Source organism: Lepisma saccharinum, chromosome 30, assembly GCF_977018435.1.
Source record: "Lepisma saccharinum chromosome 30, izLepSacc3.1, whole genome shotgun sequence".
In the NCBI taxonomy this organism is placed as follows: Eukaryota; Metazoa; Arthropoda; class Insecta; order Zygentoma; family Lepismatidae; genus Lepisma; species Lepisma saccharinum.
Genome location: NC_139258.1, coordinates 28,620,984 through 28,627,013, shown reverse-complemented (window position 1 = coordinate 28,627,013; position 6,030 = coordinate 28,620,984).

Below are 6,030 nucleotides of genomic sequence, written 5' to 3'. Positions count from 1 at the left end.
ATTTATGTAAATCGTGCATTCTATAAGATTTTTGCATTTTGATAATCTGCTGTAACCAGGTTTAAATGACATTGCTTATTTGACTTTTATTGTTATATGACAAAAACAACACAAAATGCGGCAGGGTTTGCTTCGTCCAGTGTTGCATAAGGGAATTTATTTACGACAATCAAAAATTCGTACAAATGGTAAGTAAAGTAATGATTGGTTTTAAAAAATGGCCTTTTCGAAATTGGCAGTTTCAACTAAAATTCTACAGTCTCGTAAGGAAGGAAATCCGGATAAAATTCTCCAAGACTATCATGACAATTCACAAAATCCCTTTTCCATATCTTATTTCTTATTTCAGTGTTTCTAAAGGGTCCCGCACACTGAGCCGAGGGGAAACAAGGAAACATCCGACGACAGAACTGTCGTCTGCTTGTGGAACCGAAGCACAGAATTTCCGGCTAGAAGTCTGCAGGTTATTTTGAGGGTTATGGCCAGGCCCACTGAGACGCCGGAAGCGAAACTGTTCCGTTCTGTTGCTGCGCTTCCGGCGTCTCAGTGAGTGTCAAGTTTAAAGCTATGAAGGGATACTCACACCCATGCCCAGGCCGGTATTAGAACCCCGGACCTCTGGCGTCGTAGCGCGCTATGCTAACTAGGGATGGCCAGATCCGGATCCTAAAATATTTCGGGTCCAGAACTTTCGGATCCGGATCCGTTTGGATATCCCACACGAGCGCTTCTTTGGATAGTAAGAATGTGTTTATAACATATTGTTACCTGCTAATATACGAGGGTCACTATTTATATTTTGAGCCTAACAATGAAAAAATAGGAATTTGGCATTGAAAACTGCTTTATTGTTTTTCGAAGTATTCTCCTTTATGGTCAATACACTTTTGCATTTTTTCGAACGATTTGTCAAAGCAGTTTTTCCAATCTTCTTGAGACACCTCCATAATATGGTTTTTGAACGCATCAACGTCGTCTTCCGCCGACGAAAATCGTTGTCCACGCAATTTATTCTTGACATTCGGGAACAAGAAGAAGTCATTGGGTACCAAATCATAACTGTATGGCGGATGACCCATCAATTCGATTTTTTGACTGTTCATAAAGTAGGTTGTTAGACGAGATGTGTGACAGCTGGCATTGTCTTGATGAAGAATGATCCAACGGCGTTTGTTTGTTTTCCGTATTTGACCGAAGACCTCTAACTAACTAACTAACTAACTCTCTAGCCTTCTTAAACCCGAAGGTTCATGGCTGCAGCAACACAGGCCTTCCATCTGTCCCTATCTTGAGCAAGATCTATATACTCTTTTCTATCCCTACGGATTTCCTTTAGGTCCATCTCAACGTTGTCCCTCCATCTTCGTCTTGGCCTTCCTACAGGTCTCTTACCATCTGGTTTCCCAACAAGAATCCTGTAAACTCCTCTTTCCTCTTCCATTCGTGCCACATGGCCTGCCCACCTAAGTCTTCTTGATTTAATTATTCTAATAATATCTGGACATGAATACAAATTATGTAGTTCTAAATTATGTAACCTTCTCCACTCACCTGTCTCCTCATCCCTTTTAGGTCCAAAGATTTTCCTAAGGATCTTATTTTCAAATACTCTCAATTTATGTTCCTCTTTTAATGTAAGGGACCAAGTTTCACACCCATATAATACTACAGGCAAAATTACAGTTTTGTATATTTTAACTTTTAGTTTCTTAGATATTAAACGAGAAGACAAAAGTTTATGAAGAGAGAAGTAACATGCATTTCCTGAATTAAGACTACTTTTTATTTCCTCTTTAATATAATTTTCATTTGTTAATATTACTCCTAAGTATTTGAATTTGGAAACTGGTTCAAACGAGTTGTTATCAATAATTAGATTTTGATTATTACCTAACACTTGGTTTCGGCCTGTAAGCATATATTTAGTTTTCTCTTTGTTAACTTCCAAACCTATCTCTCTAGCAGTTTTGAAAAATATTTTAGCATTATTCTTAATCGTATTTATATCATCCCCCAGTAAGTCTACATCATCTGCATATGCTAACAACTGAGTCACACCATTTAATTTTAGTCCTTCTTTAGTTTCTTTTACCTTCCTTACAGCATATTCTAAGGCAAAATTAAAGAGCAATGGAGATAATGCATCTCCTTGTTTTAACCCATCATGAATTATAAATTTGTCAGACATATTATTACCCACACGAATTTTACTTTCTGTTTCACTGGTGCATATTTTTATCATACTAACAAGCTTCTTAGGTATTCCAAACTCTACTAATATATTATATAATTTATCTCTTTTGACCGAATCATATGCTTTTTTGAAATCAATGAATAGCTGATGGACATTTTGATTATATTCCCACTTTTTTTCAAGTGTCTGTCTGATGTGAAAAATTTGATCTGTAGTTGATCTGTTGACCGAAGACCTCTGGCAAACAAATTGTTGTGTACCATTCAGAGTTGACCGTTCTACGTTCCTCTAAAGGCACAGTTGCCACATGACCAGTTTTCCCGAAAAAACAGGCGACCATTTGTTTCGATGTGCTTCGAGCGCGAACAACTTTTGTTGGATTGGGTTCATCTTGAAACACCCATACAGTCGACTGCTGTTTACGTTCCGGCTCATATGCATATATCCATGATTCGTCACCTGTTACAATATTATATACGTCTTTTGAAGCACCACGATTGTATTTATTGAGCATTTGTTTGCACCAATTGACGCGAGCGTCTTTTTGAGTTTTTGTCAAATTGTGTGGGGGACATACCTTTCGCACAGCTAAATGATCATGTAATATTTCATATATGCTGGTGGAACTAATGCCTATGGTTGCCTCAATCTCACAGTATGTCACATGACGATCTTGCAGTATTAGGTTTTGCACAGCATCAATGTTTTCTTGAACAACAACTGATGTTGGACGACCTTCGCGAATCTCGTCGGTGAGCGAATGGCGGCCACGATTAAATTCGTTATACCAGCGTTTCACAGTGGCAAAGGATGGGGCTTCATCGCCAAATGTAGAAGTAAGTTTATCGATGCACTCTTGTCTTGATAATCCACGTCGAAAATCGTAAAAAATCATCGCACGAAAATGTTCACGAGTTAATTCCATTTTATTGTTGTCGCGTAATCTCCAAGGCAACATAAACAACACAAATGAAGCTATTGACAAAACATTTGAAGTACGTTATGGTCAATAATGCCAGACGATTCCGTGCAAACGTCAAATCGCGCCTAACTTCAATCAGTGTTGCCAAGGCTCAAAATATAAATAGTGACCCTCGTACATATATATATATATACGAGGTGTGGCTAGAAAAAAAAACGGATTGATGTTGCTGTCGACAAACGGCAAGCGCGTCAAGGATAAGCGGCGCATGGGTGTATAACGTGATATCTTGCCTATCGGCTGTGTGATTGCCCAGGGTGCGCGGCGCTCAGTTCTTCTGAATTTTTCTGGACGGAGTGAAACGTACATCTGCGCTCCGTCGGAAAAGAAATTAAGTGTGAAAGTGGAACAGCGTATCAAACTGAAGTTTCTTATCAACCTCGGAAAATCCGTCACAGAAACTTATGGTTTGTTGAAGGAAGTGTACGTAGATGTGTGTTTATCACGCACTCAAGTATTTGAGTGGTTTCAAAGGTTTAGAGAGGGACGAGAAGTGATTGCGAACGACAAGCGTCCTGGACAGTCTTGCACGTCAAAACGGAATCAAACATTGCAAATGTCGGTGAATTGATTCGAATTGTGTACCCGAAGGTCAAACTGTCAACCAACAATATTTCATTACGATGCTGACGACCCTTCGTGGGCGAGTAAGAAGACGGAAAAGCTTTGTGGAAAAAAAAAAAAAAGATTTGTGGAAAAGCAAGTCATGGATTCTTCATCAGGACAATGTTTCTGCCCACACGGCAGTGTCAGTCAAAGCTTTATTGGCCAAGTATGGGATCCCAGTGTTAGAACATCCACTCTATTCGCCGGATCTCGCTTCGTGGGACTTTTTTTTATTCCCAAAGGTCAAATCAGCACTGAAAGGAACCAGATTTAAGACTGTAGAATGTGTGAAAACAAAAGCGACGGAGGTCTTGAACATGGTTTCGGAAAATGATTTCCAGCACCGTCTCCAGCAATGGAAGATTCGTATGGAGCGGTGTCGATAGTGCAGGGAAGTACTTTGAAGGGGATAATGTTCATATTGTACAAAATAACCAATAAAAGATTTTGTAGCAACAGTCCGTTTTTTTCTCTAGCCACACCTCGTGTGTGTATATATATATAGTGTGTGTGTGCGCGCTTGCGCGATTTGTAATTAATACACTTACAAGGGAGGTTATCTAAGTGTTCCCCTCCGATTTCCATGAAACTTGGCAGGTGTATAGAGGGGCCCAAAGGAAGAAATGCGTGTTTTTTTTGTTTCGGTTAAAAAGCTGTTTTAGTCAGCAAACCCCCCCCCCCCCCCTCAAATGTCAAGATGAGGACATATTGAATGGGGATCTGACCTCGAAACCACGTAAATATGGCATAGGAAGAAACAGGGGGAGTAGGGCCCATCTATACACCTGCCAAATTTCATGGAAATCGGAGGGGGACACAGGGGCCAGATCCCCACGTCCATTTGTCCTCATCTTGACATTTGAGGCGGGTTTTGTCCCCTAAAACTGTTTTCTAGCAGAAACAAAAAACACGTATTTCTTCCTTTGGGTCCCTCTATACACCTGCCAAGTTTCATGGAAATCGGAGGGGGGATCAAATGCCCACTTCAATTTGTCCTCATTTTGACATTTCAGGGGGTTTGCCCCCTAAAACAGTTTTTTTAGCCGAAACAAAAAACACGTATTTCTTCCTTTGGGCCCCTTTATACAACTGCCAAGTTTCATGGAAATCGGAGGGGGACACAGGGGTCAGATCCTCACTTCAATTTGTCCTCATCTTGACATTTGAGGGGGTTTTGCCGCCTAAAACAGTTTTTTAGCTGAAACAAAAAAACACATATTTCTTCCTTTGGGCTCCTCTATACACCTGCCAAGTTTCATGGAAATCGGAGGGGGACACTTAGATAACCTCCCTTGTTAGTCTTACACTTTGTAATTATATAACACTGCATATATTATGATGTTTTATTTTAATTTTTAAAACTGTAACTGTAGAACAATTGTATAATTTTTGTATAAACATTTCTATCTTGTTAAATGTGTTAAAGGTTTCATCCTGGAATGGAATGTCTCACATTTATGTGTGTTTCCATTTCCAATGCATTCGAATGAATACATATTCGTTTCATTTGCATTTAGAAAATCACCTCTGACATTTTATGTTATAGAAGTAAGATTATTTTTGTGGACGAGTGTGTTAGCCGATGCGTAACAAAGTATTTTAGGAACAACACTTTGAAAAATATCTTATAGGACTAACTAATGAAAAATTTCTTTGTAATCGAAGATAATAATACCTTTTTAGGTGTGGTTATATTATAATGGGATTGAGATACGAAACTCTCGGATCCGGATCCGGAACTTTTGGATTTCGGATCCGGATCCGTTTGGTCATCCCTAATGCTAACCACTCGGCCGTGGAGTCCGGCTCGAAAGATAATGAAGCGTCTTGCACAATGCATACATTTAAATATTAATATGATTATTGAGAGGCCAGAGACTTTGTTTAATTTCATATAGAGAAATGTGGTATTGAAGGTGTTTCTGAAGCAACAGTGATTCAACCACTTAAAGCCTTCAGAGCGATCTTCAGAAAGTACCGAAGGAGGAAAAAACAACAGCAGACAGAAGGAAAAGTTAGTTGAACAATTTGATTACAATTTCAAGAAACCAGCTAATGTTGCATTATTAGGAAAGCTGTGCGCCAGTGGTAGAATATAGGTAATGCTGAACAAAATCTCTGGACCCGTCAGCAGGTCCTTCCAAATCCACCCCATTCCCTCCAAAAAAACCTCCAACTGAACAGGATATTGCGGTTTTCTTATCAGGGAAGGAAAGAGCTTGTTGCTTCAGAAAATCTATCTTCACGC